Below are 13,145 nucleotides of genomic sequence, written 5' to 3' on the forward strand. Positions count from 1 at the left end.
TTTTGAATCAGAACAAAAAGACATCCCTTTATACCATTCAAAACATAGCAAGTATTTTCTTATTTTTACCTGTAGGAGTACATAAGTAAACGGTATGTTTGTGAAGCAGTGAGGCTATATGTCCTCGATGGCAAAAAAGATGCAAATGTAAGGTCTTTATACCATAAGGAATCTATAAATAAAATATGAAAGCCCTTACTATTAAATAGTTTAGGAGATACCATACTGCCTATATAGGCAAAGTTTTCTAAAAAGTAGGTCAAACTCCGAGGTCTAGGTCAAAAGATCAAAAACTTTGGTACCAAAAAGAAAGTTTAGCTAGGAATGCAAACGTGAAAAATATGAAAGCTCTTACACTCACCATACAAAAGTTATGAGCAAGGTTAGAACAAAAACAATATGTCCTCCAATCTTCAATGGGGTGGCATAAAAAATTTAGCCCAGCTGACATTATGCAAACATATGACAGACTACTGTGTGTATGTCTTTTCTGAAGAGTATAACCCTTGAGAAATATTTCTAAAATCTCTTGTGGATTTGAGAGTAATTAACAAAGAAACTAGATTTTTCAGCTATATTAAAACCATTTTTCGCTGCACCAACCACATCTTATTCCATTCAGACACAAGACATGAGAAACAAGCATCATCTTACAGCCTCCTCCAGACTTCTTCAATGTTATTTGTTATTAAGCAAAAATCCATGATTTCACGATGTACGAGGACATCACAAGAATTCATACAAACCTGGACTCTGCTTCTGCCTTTCTTGGAGTAAATTTCCTGTCCCTGCAGTACGTTGTTCACTTACAACAGAAATCTACTTTTCAGCAAGAACACAAGGGTTAATGTTTCTTTTAATCCAAAGCTTTATGATTGAACTAAAGATCTGATGATATTCATTTGGTCTAGATCACATTATTGTATTCCATGAATCAAGATTAATGATGCAGCTTTTTTTCAGGAAACCTTCCATATCTACATTAACGATTGACTTTCATACCTGAACTCAGGTAAATATTTCCACTATAAATCTCTTCTCTACAAATAGCATGTACGCTTTATTCAAATTCCCAGCTGACAACTTGTGCTGGGCTAGAATCTTAATGATCCATCAAAATTAATTGGCTTCATAATTCATGAGAGTTATATACATTCAGATTAATAAATTAAGCTCCTCATATTCATTAAGTTTTCACAGTGAAAATTCCAACCAGAACAAAATTATATATTTCATCTATCAAAGAATCAACAACATTCGCCTGTGCAATCAATAAAAATAGGAGAATACTCCTTATATGTCACATTCAAGACACGTTAGCTTTCATTCAGATCTACTATAAACTATTTATCAGCAATATATGTCTGATGTCCATAGATTCTCTAAAGACCTCAGGATATTACAGTAATCAGACTGAACCAATTATTTAATGATACTTATCCTTCACATCTACAACATCTTCAATATTTGTTCAATTTGTTGTTGTTTCATTTTGTTCAAAAGATTTAATTCATGACTGTTTATATATTCAAGCATCTGAAATACAAGTATAAATTGTATCTGTCTGATGAAATTGAAGAAGTTCTATTCCACAAAAATCACACATAAACTTCATAATTAATGGACTGGAACCATTATAAAGATAATATATAGAGATTTAATTCCAACATAAAATAAACACAACATGAAACCCAGGGGAAATTGAAAATCAAAAAGCTCCAAAATGATGTACAACTAACAGCAGATTCCTTCTTCATACATTCCGTCTCAATTTCAACTCTAAATAAATAAAGTGGTCCCTAACATTTCTGTATATTCAATTTGAATATGTCCTTATAGGATTAATATCCTTACCTGCTTATCTAACCTATTCTTCTAGTGACCTTAACCTTCTCCAAATGGCCTTGAACAAACATCATTACTCACCCCTCAAATCATAAGAAGCCTCCTATATGTGTCAATTATAGTCCCCTACATCTACTCTGTGTCTGTCCCTTAGGGCCTCCGTGGCCGAGTGGTTAGAGCATCGTGCTCCAAATCACACGGCCTCTCACCTCTGGTTGGCGCGGGTTCGAATCCCGCTCGCACCGGTAAGTGTGAAAGTTTCCCAATTTACTTTCAGAAGGTCGGTGGTCTCTTACCAGGTACATTGTATCTGGGTTCTCTCTTCCACCAATAAAAACTGGGCGCCACCAGATAACTGAAAAATTGTTGAGTGTGGCGGAAAACAGCTAAACTATTATCAATCAATCATACTCTGTCTCTTCAATATAGAGTACTCCCTAGACCAGCATTTTCAACCTTTTTCTCAATTTTCACTTTCTTTTCTCTACCTTTGACAAATGACTTTGGTCCAAGGTCAAGTTAACTGTCTGTTCATATAAAGCAACCAATGTGCCAAGTATCAGCTGAAGTAATGACTCTGACAAATATTTCAACTCTCATCTGCAAATCAAAATCTGACTATACGTCACATCATCAAAGCCTTAAACGGACATGACTCTGTCACAATAATAAGTCCCAGTTTAGTGACCTTTATTATAATTATACATTCCCTTTCAAATGTTATTCCATTTAAACAAGACTTATACAATAGTAATTTAAAAGATATCAGCTCTATAATTCTCAGATGGAGGTGCATTAAGTATTCTACTGGATACTTGGGGGGGTAAGGGGACAATGTATACATAAATGTATCAAGAAGAAATTCTTTAAATTACAGGTGACTCTCGATAACTCAAAGTTCAAGGGACCTCGATAAAACTTCGAGAAATCTCGAGTTTGAGAGATTGAAATTCTGAAATTGAAGGTCCGACCATATGGTTCAGATTTTACAGTAACCGGAAATATTTACCAACAAGATCATAACATTTTGACATGATTTGCTTCCTATTTGTCAGGTAGTTAATTTGATATCAAAATAAAGATCCTTATTTTGCATTAATAAAAAGATTTCAAAGTTTAAGTATTTATTTGTTCTTTACTCACGCTAATGTAGGCATACAATACTAAGTTCCGATAAAGCTTGACAATCACACTAACTCAACAGAACGCAATGTTATGTCGCTTTACACAAAGCAAAAATTCTATCGAATGAGTATAGAACGATGTTTTAGAGTAACTTTACACAAAGAACAAACTCGAGAAATTTAACAGTCTGTTGATCTCTAAATTAATGTCTAAAATTACTCTCTCGTTGTCAAGTCAAAACAAATTATAGATTTTATTCCTAGTGGGATAATATATAATTTTAATCGTCACAAGACCCCAGTGTAAGGTGTAAACTAACCAATTAGCCAATTATATACTCAAGTGTGTCATCTCCACAAAGAAGCATGGGTGATGTTTCACGAGAGACGAACATTCGAGAGATCGATAGTAAATTTGCTTTGATATATAGAGAGAAAATCGAGACCATGATTTCACTTCGAGAGACCGAGAACTTCGAGAGATCGAATTTTGAGCCATCGAGAGCCACCTGTATATTATGTTTGACTAAATGATAATTACATATATCAGACTAATGGGGTTCAAATTGACGGGCAACCTAAAATGGCTATGTCAACAAACGAAATCATTTGAAGCTGCGAGTTTTCGATTTGCAAAGGGCTTTAATGAGTTTGATGGTATTGTTTGGACACAAGCATAGTGGGAGAATATGTCAGGAATTTTTTTATATTAATATTCTAAGATGGCAATGCAAGAATAAAGCAACATAAGACCGCAACCATACAGAGAAAAAACTGCTGTAAATCGAATGTTTTTATATTTAGAAGGGGTGGATCTGTAGATCTCTGGTCTGTCCCAATATTTCCCCAGATAACTACTTACAGATCTGCATTTAAATACTTTCGTCATGTCCGTTAAACTACAGAATTGTAGACCTCCGATACAGATCTGCAGCTAAGTACTTTTGTCCACTGTCTGTAGTCATGTTAAACTACAGAATAGTAGACCTCTGATATAGATCTGCAGCCAAGTACTTTTGTCCGCTGTCTGTAGTCACGTGTAAACTACAGAAATGAAAATCTCTGGGCAAATTTTTTTAACATAATAGTGTTACAGACCCACCCCTTAAAAAAACGTTAATGAATATTTGAAGGTTGGTTGGTTGTATATTGTTTAACGTCCCGCTCGAGAATTTTTCACTCGTATGGAGATGTCACCATTGCCAGTGAAGGGCTGCAAAATCTAGGCTTATATGCTCAGCAATTACAGCCTATATGAGCAGGGAGGGATCTTTATCGTACCACACTTACTATGACATGGGGCCTTGGTTTTTGCGGTCTCATCCAAAGGACCACCCCATTTAGTCACCTCTTACAACAAGCAGGGGGTACTGAGGACCTATTCTGACCCGGATCCCCACAGGCAATGTTTGAAACTGCATGTGTTTGAACACAAGTGTAGTGGGAAAATATGTGTTACAAATATTTGTAAGACCTCAATCGTAAGCAGAAAAAACTGCACTGGAAATTAAGAGTTTTTATAAGGGGTGGATCTGTAGCTCTCTAGTATGTCCCAATTTTTTTCCATGGAGCTACAGTTTTGCAGCTACATTCGATGAATCTAAAATATACCAATAACACAATTAACAAACGGAATGGTAAATATCAAAATTTAATATTCTAATTGATTTCTTCATTTTGTTAGCGCATGCAGCTAACAGGTTTTCAATCAACAAGAATACTTAATATAGCACTCTAAATTAAAGTAACCATTTGAGCCATAAAATTGTTTTAGTTTTTTGGTTTTTAATTCTATACATCATATCAAACTTCCTACAACTCAGAAGTCTATTTCTGCTGCCAATTTTGCAGCTTTCAGAACAATCTAATTAAAATCAGATCCTAGAATACGCTCACAATCGCTACAATAGGATCTGACATAACCCCATAGGGGGTCATGTTCGCATGACCTTTCGCTTGGAATATTCATAAGAACTATCAGCCAATCAGATTGCGCCATACAGACAATGATGGCTATTTAGGTGGTTCCTGGCAATTCGTAAACAAATTGCTGTAATCTCTCTCCCACGAAATTTATTCCACACTGTAAAATTATATATTCTCTCATAACGAATTTTAAACTTTCACAATAATGCCTAATCTATTCCGTTCATACAAACAACAAAACATACGATATGAAATACACCCAAATTAAATTAATTGTGAATTCCGATTTATGTATGAATAGGGATGGGTACAATTTGAATAGATTTCAAGATGGTTTACTTAAATAACGCGAGGAATATAATGCCAGTCGACGTAAACGGTGCATTGTGATGTCGCATCTAGCTGTGATATGTTTTCTTTCAAACCAAACAATCGCAGCCATTTTCCTTGAATTTTGAACATTGACGATTTCAAAGCCGACGCGCTGATTGGCTGACATAAAGTTCATCTGAACATGACCCCTAATCGGGTTATGTCAGATCTACTTACGCAGAGTATACGGCACGGATCTAAGAAGTCTGATTTTAATTAGATTGCTTTCAGAAGAACATAAACATCATTGTCGTTCGTTTTTGCTTGCTAGGTTTTGTTTGAGGTAATACTTTGAAATACATGAATATTTATTTGTGTTGTTCTACCAGAGGTTGCAATCACTGCCAAGCAGAGATTACAAGTACCATTTTTTATTATTCATTTGCCAGTCAGTATGTTTCCTAGCAGACATAATCTTACATCATTTTTCAATTATATTTAATGTATGTTGATCTTGACTTGATTGCTCATCATCGAACTCGGCTCTGTATCAGGCACCTGCTGTGTCAGACAAACATCAATCAGTATATTGGTATATCACCACACTCCTCATGTATGGATGAATGGATAGTAACCAAACTTGGACGAACAGATGAGGGTTGTTTGACATTACAATGCCCAATATGAGATTCTCATCCTGTTTTAGGGTATTAAGACATGTTAAAATTACTCTTATCTGAACATAATATTATATATAATATACATATGTGTATTCATTCAATAAATTCTTTTTTCTTGGTATATGGGTAGAATAAAGTCAAAAAATAAAATCCAGTACTCAAATTTTTATCTTTATTTTTTAGTACTGGATTTTATTTTTTGACTTCATATGTGTGTATATATGCATATAGTGTGTATATATGCATATATACATGTACCTACGTCAAGCACTGACAGCCAATCTTCAGTATCTTATAATTAGTGCCAACAAAATCAAGATCATAAGCAATGTAACAACACTCACTTCAATTGACTAAATTTCAGTTATTTAATCAATTATCAAATGATTATTTTTTTTTCAAATATACTTTTCAGAAATTTATAAAATATAGTCCTACTCTGGCTGCTAAAAAACATTAACTATTTACATGTGATCTTTAAGATTTGAAACCTTCAGTGTTCAGCTAATAGTCTAGTTAATGGCCTTCTTTCTGACCATAATTCTAAACGAAGTATATAGCACTCGAATAAATTTGTTGTTCAGTACGAGTTTTAAGGGGAATTGTACATCATCACAAGCGCAGTATATCAGGTCTTTTTCCTCCATTTTTCCCATTTTCGCTTTGTTTGCAAGCATTTCTGAATTGCAGAAAATAAATTGGCGTAAATTTGATAAACGGGGTTGGTTTTTGAAATAGAGTTATTTCTCTTTGCTTGTGACCTCACAAGTAACACAGGTATGGAATACATTGTGAAATGTTTTCAGTGAGTTGTATTCTAACAGGTATGTTAATCTTTCTGATTACTTAATAAGATATACTGTGAAATGTTTTCAGTGAGTTGTATTCTAACAGGTATGTTAATCTTTCTGATTACTTAATAAGATATACTGTGAAATGTTTTCAGTGAGTTGTATTCTAACAGGTATGTTAATCTTTCTGATTACTTAATAAGATATACTGTGAAATGTTTTCAGTGAGTTGTATTCTAACAGGTATGTTAATCTTTCTGATTACTTAATAAGATATATTGTGAAATGTTTTCAGTGAGTTGTATTCTAACAGGTATGTTAATCTTTCTGATTACTTAATAAGATATATTGTGAAATGTTTTCAGTGAGTTGTATTCTAACAGGTATGTTAATCTTTCTGATTACTTAATAAGATATATTGTGAAATGTTTTCAGTAAGTTGTATTCTAACAGGTATGTTAATCTTTCTGATTACTTAATAAGATATATTGTGAAATGTTTTCAGTAAGTTGTATTCTAACAGGTATGTTAATCTTTCTGATTACTTAATAAGATATATTGTGAAATGTTTTCAGTAAGTTGTATTCTAACAGGTATGTTAATCTTTCTGATTACTTAATAAGATATATTGTGAAATGTTTTCAGTGAGTTGTATTCTAACAGGTATGTTAATCTTTCTGATTACTTAATAAGATATATTGTGAATGTTTTCAGTGAGTTGTATTCTAACAGGTATGTTAATCTTTCTGATTACTTAATAAGATATATTGTGAAATGTTTTCAGTGAGTTGTATTCTAACAGGTATGTTAATCTTTCTGATTACTTAATAAGATATATTGTGAAATGTTTTCAGTGAGTTGTATTCTAACAGGTATGTTAATCTTTCTGATTACTTAATAAGATATATTGTGAAATGTTTTCAGTGAGTTGTATTCTAACAGGTATGTTAATCTTTCTGATTACTTAATAAGATATATTGTGAAATGTTTTCAGTGAGTTGTATTCTAACAGGTATGTTAATCTTTCTGATTACTTAATAAGATATATTGTGAAATGTTTTCAGTGAGTTGTATTCTAACAGGTATGTTAATCTTTCTGATTACTTAATAAGATATATTGTGAAATGTTTTCAGTGAGTTGTATTCTAACAGGTATGTTAATCTTTCTGATTACTTAATAAGATATATTGTGAAATGTTTTCAGTGAGTTGTATTCTAACAGGTATGTTAATCTTTCTGATTACTTAATAAGATATATTGTGAAATGTTTTCAGTGAGTTGTATTCTAACAGGTATGTTAATCTTTCTGATTACTTAATAAGATATATTGTGAAATGTTTTCAGTGAGTTGTATTCTAACAGGTATGTTAATCTTTCTGATTACTTAATAAGATATATTGTGAAATGTTTTCAGTGAGTTGGATTCTAACAGGTATGTTAATCTTTCTGATTACTTAATAAGATATATTGTGAAATGTTTTCAGTGAGTTGGATTCTAACAGGTATGTTAATCTTTCTGATTACTTAATAAGATATATTGTGAAATGTTTTCAGTGAGTTGGATTCTAACAGGTATGTTAATCTTTCTGATTACTTAATAAGATATATTGTGAAATGTTTTCAGTGAGTTGGATTCTAACAGGTATGTTAATCTTTCTGATTACTTAATAAGATATATTGTGAAATGTTTTCAGTGAGTTGGATTCTAACAGGTATGTTAATCTTTCTGATTACTTAATAAGATATATTGTGAAATGTTTTCAGTGAGTTGGATTCTAACAGGTATGTTAATCTTTCTGATTACTTAATAAGATATATTGTGAAATGTTTTCAGTGAGTTGGATTCTAACAGGTATGTTAATCTTTCTGATTACTTAATAAGATATATTGTGAAATGTTTTCAGTGAGTTGGATTCTAACAGGTATGTTAATCTTTCTGATTACTTAATAAGATATATTGTGAAATGTTTTCAGTGAGTTGGATTCTAACAGGTATGTTAATCTTTCTGATTACTTAATAAGATATATTGTGAAATGTTTTCAGTGAGTTGGATTCTAACAGGTATGTTAATCTTTCTGATTACTTAATAAGATATATTGTGAAATGTTTTCAGTGAGTTGGATTCTAACAGGTATGTTAATCTTTCTGATTACTTAATAAGATATATTGTGAAATGTTTTCAGTGAGTTGGATTCTAACAGGTATGTTAATCTTTCTGATTACTTAATAAGATATATTGTGAAATGTTTTCAGTGAGTTGGATTCTAACAGGTATGTTAATCTTTCTGATTACTTAATAAGATATATTGTGAAATGTTTTCAGTGAGTTGGATTCTAACAGGTATGTTAATCTTTCTGATTACTTAATAAGATATATTGTGAAATGTTTTCAGTGAGTTGGATTCTAACAGGTATGTTAATCTTTCTGATTACTTAATAAGATATATTGTGAAATGTTTTCAGTGAGTTGGATTCTAACAGGTATGTTAATCTTTCTGATTACTTAATAAGATATATTGTGAAATGTTTTCAGTGAGTTGTATTCTAACAGGTATGTTAATCTTTCTGATTACTTAATAAGATATATTGTGAAATGTTTTCAGTGAGTTGTATTCTAACAGGTATGTTAATCTTTCTGATTACTTAATAAGATATATTGTGAAATGTTTTCAGTGAGTTGTATTCTAACAGGTATGTTAATCTTTCTGATTACTTAATAAGATATATTGTGAAATGTTTTCAGTGAGTTGTATTCTAACAGGTATGTTAATCTTTCTGATTACTTAATAAGATATATTGTGAAATGTTTTCAGTGAGTTGTATTCTAACAGGTATGTTAATCTTTCTGATTACTTAATAAGATATATTGTGAAATGTTTTCAGTGAGTTGTATTCTAACAGGTATGTTAATCTTTCTGATTACTTAATAAGATATATTGTGAAATGTTTTCAGTGAGTTGTATTCTAACAGGTATGTTAATCTTTCTGATTACTTAATAAGATATATTGTGAAATGTTTTCAGTGAGTTGTATTCTAACAGGTATGTTAATCTTTCTGATTACTTAATAAGATATATTGTGAAATGTTTTCAGTGAGTTGTATTCTAACAGGTATGTTAATCTTTCTGATTACTTAATAAGATATATTGTGAAATGTTTTCAGTGAGTTGTATTCTAACAGGTATGTTAATCTTTCTGATTACTTAATAAGATATATTGTGAAATGTTTTCAGTGAGTTGTATTCTAACAGGTATGTTAATCTTTCTGATTACTTAATAAGATATATTGTGAAATGTTTTCAGTGAGTTGGATTCTAACAGGTATGTTAATCTTTCTGATTACTTAATAAGATATATTGTGAAATGTTTTCAGTGAGTTGGATTCTAACAGGTATGTTAATCTTTCTGATTACTTAATAAGATATATTGTGAAATGTTTTCAGTGAGTTGGATTCTAACAGGTATGTTAATCTTTCTGATTACTTAATAAGATATATTGTGAAATGTTTTCAGTGAGTTGGATTCTAACAGGTATGTTAATCTTTCTGATTACTTAATAAGATATATTGTGAAATGTTTTCAGTGAGTTGGATTCTAACAGGTATGTTAATCTTTCTGATTACTTAATAAGATATATTGTGAAATGTTTTCAGTGAGTTGGATTCTAACAGGTATGTTAATCTTTCTGATTACTTAATAAGATATATTGTGAAATGTTTTCAGTGAGTTGGATTCTAACAGGTATGTTAATCTTTCTGATTACTTAATAAGATATATTGTGAAATGTTTTCAGTGAGTTGGATTCTAACAGGTATGTTAATCTTTCTGATTACTTAATAAGATATATTGTGAAATGTTTTCAGTGAGTTGGATTCTAACAGGTATGTTAATCTTTCTGATTACTTAATAAGATATATTGTGAAATGTTTTCAGTGAGTTGGATTCTAACAGGTATGTTAATCTTTCTGATTACTTAATAAGATATATTGTGAAATGTTTTCAGTGAGTTGGATTCTAACAGGTATGTTAATCTTTCTGATTACTTAATAAGATATATTGTGAAATGTTTTCAGTGAGTTGGATTCTAACAGGTATGTTAATCTTTCTGATTACTTAATAAGATATATTGTGAAATGTTTTCAGTGAGTTGGATTCTAACAGGTATGTTAATCTTTCTGATTACTTAATAAGATATATTGTGAAATGTTTTCAGTGAGTTGGATTCTAACAGGTATGTTAATCTTTCTGATTACTTAATAAGATATATTGTGAAATGTTTTCAGTGAGTTGGATTCTAACAGGTATGTTAATCTTTCTGATTACTTAATAAGATATATTGTGAAATGTTTTCAGTGAGTTGGATTCTAACAGGTATGTTAATCTTTCTGATTACTTAATAAGATATACTGTGAAATGTTTTCAGTGAGTTGGATTCTAACAGGTATGTTAATCTTTCTGATTACTTAATAAGATATACTGTGAAATGTTTTCAGTGAGTTGGATTCTAACAGGTATGTTAATCTTTCTGATTACTTAATAAGATATACTGTGAAATGTTTTCAGTGAGTTGTATTCTAACAGGTATGTTAATCTTTCTGATTACTTAATAAGATATACTGTGAAATGTTTTCAGTGAGTTGTATTCTAACAGGTATGTTAATCTTTCTGATTACTTAATAAGATATACTGTGAAATGTTTTCAGTGAGTTGTATTCTAACAGGTATGTTAATCTTTCTGATTACTTAATAAGATATATTGTGAAATGTTTTCAGTGAGTTGGATTCTAACAGGTATGTTAATCTTTCTGATTACTTAATAAGATATATTGTGAAATGTTTTCAGTGAGTTGGATTCTAACAGGTATGTTAATCTTTCTGATTACTTAATAAGATATATTGTGAAATGTTTTCAGTGAGTTGGATTCTAACAGGTATGTTAATCTTTCTGATTACTTAATAAGATATATTGTGAAATGTTTTCAGTGAGTTGGATTCTAACAGGTATGTTAATCTTTCTGATTACTTAATAAGATATATTGTGAAATGTTTTCAGTGAGTTGGATTCTAACAGGTATGTTAATCTTTCTGATTACTTAATAAGATATACTGTGAAATGTTTTCAGTGAGTTGTATTCTAACAGGTATGTTAATCTTTCTGATTACTTAATAAGATATACTGTGAAATGTTTTCAGTGAGTTGTATTCTAACAGGTATGTTAATCTTTCTGATTACTTAATAAGATATACTGTGAAATGTTTTCAGTGAGTTGTATTCTAACAGGTATGTTAATCTTTCTGATTACTTAATAAGATATATTGTGAAATGTTTTCAGTAAGTTGTATTCTAACAGGTATGTTAATCTTTCTGATTACTTAATAAGATATATTGTGAAATGTTTTCAGTGAGTTGTATTCTAACAGGTATGTTAATCTTTCTGATTACTTAATAAGATATATTGTGAAATGTTTTCAGTGAGTTGTATTCTAACAGGTATGTTAATCTTTCTGATTACTTAATAAGATATATTGTGAATGTTTTCAGTGAGTTGTATTCTAACAGGTATGTTAATCTTTCTGATTACTTAATAAGATATATTGTGAAATGTTTTCAGTGAGTTGTATTCTAACAGGTATGTTAATCTTTCTGATTACTTAATAAGATATATTGTGAATTGTTTTCAGTGAGTTGTATTCTAACAGGTATGTTAATCTTTCTGATTACTTAATAAGATATATTGTGAAATGTTTTCAGTGAGTTGTATTCTAACAGGTATGTTAATCTTTCTGATTACTTAATAAGATATACTGTGAAATGTTTTCAGTGAGTTGTATTCTAACAGGTATGTTAATCTTTCTGATTACTTAATAAGATATACTGTGAAATGTTTTCAGTAAGTTGTATTCTAACAGGTATGTTAATCTTTCTGATTACTTAATAAGATATAAGTTAATTATTGTATAAACTAATCCATAATTATATCTATGATTTTAAAAACGGTACAAGTGACTTTTAACTTGTTTTTGGAATACCTTAAGAGTATTTATACACCTTCCAAACTATATCTTTAATGACTTTACAGCTGCACATTTGCTGGAGCTTTGCAGGGATCATTCCTTCCATTTCAACTGATTTACCGGGGGGAAACAATGCCACCCAAAATTTAAGTTCCCGAACAGATATCACATTGATTTTCTTAAAAGTGTTACACATGTATACATTTGTTTTTATGATCACTTAAAAATAATCGCATAGATTTAGCTAATATATACTTTAAGTGTCTGATTTGTGGGGAAAAAACCGACACAGGAAAAATTTGATACATGTATATGGTACATGCTTTAATATCCTGCAATTTTTTTTTAATATGGCCAAAAATCAACTTGACTTATATGTAATATATATAGTTATCATATTACATTGATGCATAAACAGTGAAGCTCTTCAAAATCAATCCCTCTATATGTT

General features: G+C 30.7%; 1 protein-coding gene across 3 annotated transcripts in view; it reads right to left on the bottom strand.

Annotated features, from left to right (window-relative positions):
• LOC125668460 (receptor-type tyrosine-protein phosphatase kappa-like) overlaps positions 1-13,145 on the bottom strand; it is a 184,206-nt gene that overhangs the window by 146,311 nt on the left and 24,750 nt on the right. The window contains exon 1 of one of the 3 annotated variants that reach the window (XM_048902661.2): positions 747-1,053. The exons of the other annotated variants lie outside the window; for them this stretch is intronic. The gene's annotated coding sequence lies outside the window, so the exon portion shown is untranslated. Of the gene's footprint in view, positions 1-746; positions 1,054-13,145 lie in introns of those variants that run through there. 3 annotated transcript variants of the gene reach the window in all.

The sequence above is a fragment of the Ostrea edulis genome, chromosome 4 (genome assembly GCF_947568905.1).
Source record: "Ostrea edulis chromosome 4, xbOstEdul1.1, whole genome shotgun sequence".
NCBI classification, from domain to species: Eukaryota; Metazoa; Mollusca; class Bivalvia; order Ostreida; family Ostreidae; genus Ostrea; species Ostrea edulis.